This window comes from Montipora foliosa, chromosome 1 (assembly GCF_036669935.1).
Source record: "Montipora foliosa isolate CH-2021 chromosome 1, ASM3666993v2, whole genome shotgun sequence".
Classification (NCBI taxonomy): Eukaryota; Metazoa; Cnidaria; class Anthozoa; order Scleractinia; family Acroporidae; genus Montipora; species Montipora foliosa.
This window is the reverse complement of record NC_090869.1, coordinates 54478019-54488018: the sequence shown is the minus strand read 5'-3', so window position 1 is coordinate 54488018 and position 10000 is coordinate 54478019. Positions and strand designations below refer to the sequence as shown.

General features: G+C 39.8%; 1 protein-coding gene and 1 pseudogene across 1 annotated transcript in view; both read right to left on the bottom strand.

The window, feature by feature from the left end:
* Positions 1–10000, bottom strand: part of LOC138001467 (uncharacterized) — a 181506-nt gene that overhangs the window by 129615 nt on the left and 41891 nt on the right. The gene's annotated exons all lie outside the window — the stretch shown is intronic.
* On the bottom strand, positions 6288–7481 carry LOC137979139 (uncharacterized; annotated as a pseudogene).

Here is a 10000-nt window from a genome sequence, read left to right as displayed (position 1 = left end):
CTGGAATAATCCAAAACCGGAACCAGAAAACGCTGGATCCCGATAATAACTGCGCGTGCGTGAAGATCCACAACTTAACTTAACTAACTTTTGGTCTTTTAATCTGGGAAAACACCTATGAAGCCACTTTACATCCTATTACTGTTCTGCAGAAAAACGCTGTTCGAATTATTACTTTATGCTCATACTTCCCCTATTTTCAAACATTTGCACATTATGAAATTTCGAGATATTATATATTATCTTAATTGTCTTTATTTTCAAATTTTATCATAACTCGTTACCTTCTGCTCTTTACTATTTTTTTAATCCTATATCAAGTAGGCAGAAGTATAATACTAGAATGTCTTCTAAATCAGCGTTTTGTATTCCTACTGCCAGGACTAATTATGGGAAGTTTAACATTCGTTTCACGGGGGCTGTTCTTTGGAATAATATTGAGGCGTCTTTAAAAATTCTTCGCTTTCACAAATTTAAGTTTTCCCTTAAAAAGTCTCTTATTACGTCATCTTAATTATCTTTTTTACTCCAGTCCATCTGAAGTGACATCTTTTTTTTTTTTCCGTTGTCGTTCTCATTGTTTGTGTATCTTCTATCACTATATTTGTGCCTCCCTGAATCGACTTTTTTCCTTAAGACGTAAAATTATTTATCCTGCCTCCTAGCTAGATTAGCTTCTTAGTTATTTTCTAGGGAGCATTGTACCTTTCTTTTAAAAGTCTATTACTTGTTTCGTGTATCCCTATTTACGTGTGGTACAAATAAACTCTTTGTTGTTGTTGTTGTCGCTTACTTTTCACTCGCAAGACAGTACACATGAGTATGAACACATCTCCTAATACACTTGAAACATTTAAACTGCGGAAAATCAAAAATAACGCGAGAATTTTTTTTTTTTTTATCATAACAGAAGACTACTTAAGCAGAACGTGAGGCCGTATAACATAGAAGAGGATTGGAAATCCATGGAAAGGGGGGGGGGGGGGGGAGCAGGGGTAAGTAAAGGTTGTTTTTGAGGGAGTAACCCAGTCGGTTTCTTTGATCTTTCCCCTTTTTTTTCGAGGATAAGGAGGGGGGGAGGGGGGGGGGGAGAGAGTGTGTCGGCACTTTTGGTCTTCGATATCCTAATCGGGTAAACTCTTGAAGACACCTTCAATAGGCGGGCAGGGAAATGCGTCTATTAAATGGAATAGCCCATTTAACGCAATCTCGTCAGGATATTCTCAGTATCTAAGTAAAGACATCCCCATGAATATCATTGAGAAAGTAGGGACTGTTGATGGAGTTGTCTGAATGCGCCCCTCTCAACACACGTCAACTATTGAGCGATGCACTTCAATGGCTAAGTGTCGCGAAATCGTTCGTAAATACTCTCCATCTTGAAATGAGCTGGCTGGTAGAATTCCAGATAAGTATTGAACAGAACTTTCTCCAGTGGTAACAGTATATCTATTGAAAAAGTCAGATCTCGTTCTTCATTATGGACCTGGTTGCTTGTAACCTTGCTTCATAATGTACAATTAATTTATTTGTAGTCTGTAATTGCATTAATTTCATTTCTCGTTATTTCTTTTATATTTTATTAGTTTTAGTTATTGTCTTAGTCCTATGCCTATTAAGTATCCGTGCTCTGTCTGCAAATTTAATGTTCACAATAATCACCGAGCAAGTTTCTGTGACATCTATCAGAACTGGACACGTCATAAGTGTACCCCTTTTACTAGTCAAGAAGACACTGCTTTGTCTAATTCAAAGTATTTTTCCATTTAATCATATTGACAATGATAGTGATTTCTTCTTTGCAATGTCTTCAACTCTTAAGGTACTCTTGATGCTGAATTACTTAAATGCAAAAAAAAATAATTATTTTTTGACGGCCCTGAGACATCTCATCTCTTGATGAATTCCAATTTTGACCCAGACATTTTTTTTGTTTGTTTGTTTGTTTTTTGTTTTTTTTTTTTGCAGCAAATTCACAATTACTTTTCAAACTACTTTTACTTAACTTCCTCAGAATTAAAAAGAATTCCATTTGTTCCTTATGATACATTCTCTTCACTTCATATTAATATCCGTAGTCTCCCAAAACACTTTGATGACTTGCCCGAATATCTTCCAGATTGACAAAATTTGATCTTGGATACCTATCCCCAGAGAGAAGTGAAATTGTCACCAATCCAGACTGCTAAGCCGAAGCTTCCAACGGTCGTCTCACACGTATGAATCCAAAAGGCCTTCTTAAGCTGGAGAAAGTGGCTTGGTCTTAAAGCATGTGGAGATTCTTTTCGTACTCTGGGCCTTTATGCTATATCGTTTGTTAGTTTATACTAAAACAGTGGATAGCATTGCATGGCTACTCAGTTCCGGATATCCTTTGCTATTCACCTCCGAGCCTGTTGTGAGCCATGATTTAAAGTGATTTCGATAAAAATAAGCGCTCTTCACATTAATTCTCTATCCAGACCTATCCACTCTCCATGCCCATTCCTTGCCTTTTTTTCCGGATCATTTGCGCTCCAAAGTGGGGATCATTTGCGTTCCGCGATCATTTGCGGTCCAGTATCAGTGGCGGATTGTTCATACGAATTCTCATGCTAATATTTAGCATTGTTATATGCACATATAAAAGATCCAAAGTAACCCAGCCAGTTTACTTTATTTTGCTGTTCAAGATGGCTAACGAAGGAGCAGGCACTACTCTAGACGTCGATCGGGCGGTCTTCAAAGCTGTTGCACGTGCAATGTCAACTATAACGGACTCAATTTGAATTCCAGTGTTATCGATGCCCCTCTTCAAGCGTTTAAGCAGGATAACTCACAGACGGTTGAAGCAGCGGTCAGGCGTAGAAGTAGAAAGGTAAAAGTAGAGAGAACAAGCAGCAATACGAACACGAAGAGGATGTTTTAGAGAAGATGGAGTCGAAGGGTTCGATGGCCGCAGGACAACTTGATCGTGCTACTGGACGAAGGTATTGCTTTAGTAAACGTGCACATGAAGGTTATCAAAATGGCCGATAAAAGCCGGTATAGCTGGAGCCTCCTTAAATAACAATGACCGCAACCAGGTTTTCTGAGCCCGCGAGACTGAGCACCCCCAGCAAACCATTGTTTTGACGAAAACCGCTGGTCAGCAACCTGGTTCTGGTAATTGCTGTTTAAGGTCTTCCGTTTTGGCTGGGACACATTTGAGGAATACTTATCCGACGAGCTAGCCTCAGATACAGACGATGAAAAAAGAATCATCCGATCCGAGAATAGAGCCACAAAAAGGCGAAGGAAGCCAAGACAAAGAGGACCTATCGAAACCGATCCAACTACCGACCAGACCAGCCATCAGTGTCTGCATACTTCCAAGGAGCTAACCAGCCCACTTCGTAGCTGCAGTTTAACCGCGGCGAGCCACATTGGCGCCCTCGTGGAGTGTTAAATTCACGGCAGGAAGGCCCATGTTATAAGTTAAGTATTTGATCAGTGCTTACTAAGTTAAATTAAAAGCTATTAGCACATGGCTAAAAAGTCCGTTGGGGTTTGTCGATGAAATCGAAATTGGCAGTACTGGTAGCAGCCCCGTTTCTACTTTCCCATTCACATTCTTTGTTTGTCCTCTAGATTATAGCATTGCCTGGATACTGGAGCAGGCTAAGTTATCCAGAATATATATTCTGTCGCGATTTCTTCAGTTCAGCGAAGAATAAAAATTATCTTTGTTGCAAAGTTTAGGAGATATTGGTTTTCTACGAGTTATGCTATGCATGTTTTGCATAAATTTATGTCTTTGTTCATACGAATTCTCATGCTATTATTTAGCATTGTTATATGCATATATAAAAGCAGTTATGCTTTGAGTTTGTCACTCTAGCTCCAAAGTAATCCAGGCAGTTCACTTTATTTTATTTTATTTTTAATTTATTTATTTTTAAACAATTAAATAACTATTTTCGTTGGCTTTCCGTTTACCGTGCTGGCAGTTCGGTCATTTGTATAGGAAATCGCACGACTTCGAGTACAATTGCACGAATAGTACGATCCTTTAGGCGAGTGAAATTTGAGAACTTTCAAAATCACTCTTCCCTATTAATCACGAATTCTACGAGAAGTTCGTGCGATTTTTTATTTCTAGTACATTCAACAAAATTACGAAATGTGAGAGAATTATGTAATTAAGTCGAGTTCCTCAGCCGAGTTTTCTTCGAGGTTCGGATTTATACCACGCTCTTCCAACCAACTACGCCAAACATTGATCCAGGTCTGTGTGCTTTTTTTGTGTTGTCGTTACTGCCACTTTCTTTAAAGTTTTGGATCCCGTCTTTACTAGACTTTGCGAAGCGACTGTTGGCCTTTTTTTTTGTTGACGTTCAAATTTGCCACTTATGATTGTACTTACGCGTCGTTTCCATGGAAACTTAATAAGTACTCATACGGAGTACAATTTTGGAATTAATTGTACTGCTCTCGACCAATCAGAATTGAGTAATTGGTGAGTAAAACTATAACGCAAATAATTGCCCGAAGAATAAGTTAGCCAAAGAATAGCCGAAGAATAAGTTAGCCAGTCAAATTGGCCAATCAGATTGTGAGATTACGAGCACTTGTGATCAAAAAAACATTATTGCTGATAAATGTCCCTTGCCAAATATCAGTGTGTTGATTCCTCTGGTTCAAAGCTGGGGTTTTTTGAGTTAAACAATTTCCTTATCGGGATGCAACGTAGCTCGTGCATTTTCCCGCGCGTGCATCTTCGATCTTAGCGGAGCACCATGGGTAAGATTTTTTGGGAAATCTATTTACGCGCGAAATTTTGGCTATGACGTCACGTACGTCCGTCCGCCCGTACACACTAGAGACCTTTAGATCCGACTACGATTACGACTACGACTAAGAAATCAATATTTTTTACCTTCCTGCGCATGCCCGTAACGTGACAGAGTAACGCCACAAAATTCGGCGGGAAGAAGTTTGAAGCCGTCGTCTTGTTTACTACGAGTTTTCGCAAAAATCTCGTAGTGGTGACAACGAACTCGCAAAAAACGAAGGTACGTTCAAATTCATCTCAATTTGATTGCCAAATTGAAGACGCCTGTAGCTAAAAACAAGTTGTCTTAAGACAGCTTGCTTTGAAGGATATTGGAGTTTGTAGATACTCGAAATTTTAATGTTAAATTACCCTTCTCTGTGTACCTCCTGGACTTTTAGATGTCATTAGAGAAGAGAGAAATGTTTGCGTGGAAAGAAGCCCACGAAAAAGCGCTTATCACAGATGTTCTAACTGAAGAGCCACCTTAGTTTAAACAAGGGACAAAGGAGCGTGGTGCAGCCTGGACAGCGATCGCTGAACGGCTCAAGGAGATGAACATGGGATTCAAAGTGAACCAGAGGTCGGTTCGCGAGAAATTCCAAAAGATGATGAAGGATTATGAGAAGAAAGAGAGAATGGAGAAAGGAGCCAGTGGAGTTTCCGTACAATACAATGGTATTCACCGATCACTTGAAGATATTAAAGGTCGTATCGCCGAGTTAAATGAAGTCCAGCAAATTGAGAGCTAAAGGAAAAAGAAAGACAAGTCATCGGCTGAAGAAATGCGTAAGAAGGCAATGGAGAAATACAGTGCTGCAAAAAAGCGGCAAAGTGAAACAACTGACGACGATGTGGAGGTTCCTGCTCCGGCCGTGAAAAGAAAGTCCAAGCAAAATAATGTGACTGATATCCTAGCTGATTCAGTACAGGTTAAAAGAAAGGAAAGTGAGCTGAGGCAGCAGGAACTCGAACTTCGTGCAGAAGAGCAGAGACAACAGCGACTCTTTCAAGAACACCTGCTTACACAACAGCAGCAATCTCAGCAGCAACAACACACGATGAATCTCGCTATGCTTAATGCTCTTGGCGAGCTTCTCCAAAAAATTAAAAATTCTTGAACTTGACTTTTCATGTTACAACGAAAAATGAGGTAACCAGTTGTCTGAAAGCTTGTTTTAATATGCAAGTTATTTATGCATGCCTGTTATTGATTCAAGTAAAATTCTTGCATCAAACTGAACTGCTCCTTTAACATTTTTTCCATTTTTTTGAGGATGATAAACAATTACTGAGCAACCCAAGCTTTATTCAATATTTTCAATTTTTGAAAGACAGTTATTAAAATAATGCCTGAAAAACATCTATACTGTTTCTTAATTATAATTGTCAATGCTTTTGGCAATACTGGAAAAATATGTGGATAACTGGTGGATCCCTGATGTTATTGCCTGTTCTCTTTCAAAGAACGTTTTAAAATAAACTGAATAGTCCTTCAAACTCGAAAATATTCCTGAAGAGTGGGTGGTTGAACATCAAACTATGAACCTGTAGAGGAGCCATAAAGACATGTGATTGCATTTCGCAAGAGGGCACAGACAGCATACATCTTGCCAACAGGACTCAGTCCAACTTTCAAATTCTTTTTAAAGTCTAAAAAGGCGAAATATTACCGACACCCATTCCACGGCGGTCCTCACTGTACTCATCGAGGCGTTAAATGATTGTTCATCGTTGCTTAATCGTGCTCCCTGGTACGGCACTTGAAGGTGTACCCTCATAGGATAAGCGAGGTCACCGTAGATACAAAGACGCTGATTTGTCGAAGAGTACGAGTACTGTTCAAGTGCCTCCAGGAGACCGGACATTCGCAGCATTCCTGCATCGTGTCTTACGCCTTCTGTGAAAAACAACGATAATAATGTAAAACAGTACTTTATATAGATCCTTCGAGAAAAACAACAAGTGCACAATTCACAAATCATGTTCCAAACTTAATTCTAGAGAAAATAAACTTACCTACAGGACCATACAGGCTTGCAATTAAACCACTAGGTGAAACAACTGATTGGAACTTAATTGCGTGCACTCTATTGTGCCCGTTATACATCACACGTTGGTTTTCTCCAGGCCGGCTGATTGGCCTTACCGTTCCGTCCACAAAACCCCAGCAATTATCCAGAGCTGCTCCTTTTTGGTGAATAGCATTAGCCAACTCTTCAAGGCATCGAGGCTGCAGCCACGGTTGGTTTAAGTCCCGTAATAGGTGCTCATTATTCTGGAAAACATGCTCAGTCACTTCCGATAAAATAAGGCTAAGCTCAGGCACTGATCGCCCAAACCGCGGAATTAAGTCACTCAAACGACAAGGATACGCAAACCGTTTGAGCAGGATACACAAGCCTTCCAATCCAGAAGCTGTCGTTCCATTGCAACAAGTGAACATATCGGGTATCCTGAGCGCCTCTGTCAGACGTGGAAGCTCCGAGATAGCAAACCTAAATTCGGCTTTGGTTTCAGACTCAGACAAATCATCCAGTGTACTCTCGATCCTATCGTATTTCCAGTACGGGAAACAAGGATTCTTTTTGTTTGTTAGTTCTAAAATTGCCTGCAATTCTACTTCATCGATCATGTCGTTTACGAAAAGAGCAACTGAAGCTTCCTGCATTGACCGTTTGCTCAACATTTAGCCGGGAAAAACCATTTCGTTGCCTGTTGTTGCAATCTAAAGTTTCATTTGATGCTGACGCAACGGCTACATGCAATAATCTAGTGCCAACCTTCCACGTCCTAATTCGTAGTCGTAGTCGTAGTCGTAGTCATCTAAAGGTCTCTACTGTCGGGGTGGAGGTGAGGAGACAGGATAGCCTCTGGGGACGGGATTGTTTGGGCAATTTTCCTTGGCGGGAAATCGCGTGGCAGCTTTGCATTTGGCAACCCGCGAAATTCTAGTCTACTTGACTTTCATATATATTGTTCAAGCATTAGTTAAAATAACATGGCGACAAAAACGCCGGGGATAAAATTTCAGGCCGGCAAAAGAATGGCACATTGATTTCCGAATCATCATGAAACGTTAAAGAGAAGTGAGCGATGGAAAAAGCTCTTTAAAAGATATCTGCTGATCGAGTAGTGGCTGAAAGTTTGGAAAACTCGAGGACGAACCGTTGCGTAAATTTAATGGAGCTGTTTCTTTTTTTAATGTTTTTATTACCCTACGAACTTAAGTTCAAAATGAATGTATGTTTTTGAAGTTCTTATCCTTTACTTTCGTGAAAATAGAGCAGTATTTTCGTCCTCGTCGGCTTGAATAGTGCGAAACTGCGTGGAAAAAACCAGCGATTAAACTTCACAAAAACCACACTCCAGAAGACGAGCATGACGGCAATGGAGAAATATTATACAAAACACTAACCAAATGAAGATGACGACTGCTTAAAACTTCGTTGCTGTGCTCGAGAAAGCTTTGTTTTGGGGTAAAAACCTTTCATCCCTTCAATGATCGATCCTCTCTTGGGTTCCAGTCCTTCCCCGACAGGTCACGCACAAACGTGACAAACGAAGTTTTCCAAGAGCTTCGTAAAATCACATCGATTTTACTCCCTTGGATCATCAGTGACCCCTATTTTTTTAATCATGAATCACTTACTCTACTTACTATCTACAAAATATGATAAAATGAAAAAGATCTCACCGTAAGAAGTTATCTTTTTTTAAAATTTTCTTTCCTCGTGCCATCGAATTCCGGTAGTGGTTGCAACGGATAGAGGTTACGAAATCGCTCGTCCAGGATGAACTCTACTGTTTACGACATCCCTAGCGGCATGAAATTATCTTAAAATCCCACCCCTAAAAACCTATGCACGGAAACCTTCACTCTAACAGTTTATTTTTAGGATTTTCGATGGATGAGCAGATGAGGCTACCTTTCGTTATTATGACAGATTTATCGAAATTAAGGCATTTTTCCACTGCCATTTTCTCCAAAACAAAGTCGGTGACCCCCAATTTTTTTTATATTTTTGGAGTAAGTACTTCATGACCTAACTCTAGGCGAGAAATGAAGAAAATCTCACCGTAGGAAGATTTTGGCGCGAACGTCCTTAATAGCCCTCGCGGCAGGAAAAATGTCGGACAAAACAAACAAGAAGGGGTTTTGGGCAAATTTAAAGCTACTTCAGCCGTGCGAATTGTTAGCAAGGAGAAAAAATTTGATCACAAATGTTACGCATGCAGCTGCAAACTGTAATCGACCCGATTTATTGTTTAGTGCGTTTACATCGGACACACAACAAGTGAACAAGTGGGAAATTCTTATGAAAAGATCTAGAGGAGATGGCTTCTTTGCCAAGGTAGGAAACAGGTTCTGTTTTTATGAACACTTCTTCCCAACGGATTTTAAACGTACTCTGACTGGTCATAGACGAGACTTAAAGCGTACCATCGGTCTTTCCTTGGACAAAAGTGGATGAACGATCGCTTTGTAGAGCGAAAAGGCTGAAGTTGAGATGTGAGAAATCTGAAGGGATAACAAGAGCCGAGAGTGCTCATGAATATAAAGAGCACGAAGAAATTGCAGAAGATTTCCAAAAAGATTCTGTTGTATTCGGTCCACCAACACTGCGATTTTTTAAAGAAATGTGTTATCACAAATGTGCCAACGTTTGATTCTCCTAATGGCCCGTTTGACGTGAATTCTTAAATTGGCAATCCTCATAGTCTTACAACAGTCTTTCTTGGAGACCTGTTCAGATTTACTTTGTCATTTAGGAGGAATGAAAAGTGTTACCACGATCAGCCATAATCAGGTCATGCTGATCCAGCAAAGCAACAAAAAAAAAGTCCTTTTTACAATCTCCTTGTCAGATATACTTCCTCCATACAGACTACTCACAAATGATATCCGAACATTTGGGGAAATTCCTACAAGACCTTTGGAGGTGTTGTGCGACTTGTGTTCAGAATAAAGTTCACCCAAGGTCTTGAGGAATCATCTTATGTTTTCAAACTCGCCCTTAAAAACTTTAGGTAGATGTTGTTAAAACTCTTTTCCCTACCTTCCCAACCGCGAGAAAACCGCGGTAAATCTGCCATCGCCAAAAAAAGTTATTTTTCTCAAAAAATATTTAAAGTTAGGGGGAAAAAAATACATCATTTTAAAGCTAAGAAAATAAGCTTTCCAACAGCATATAACTTATTTACAGA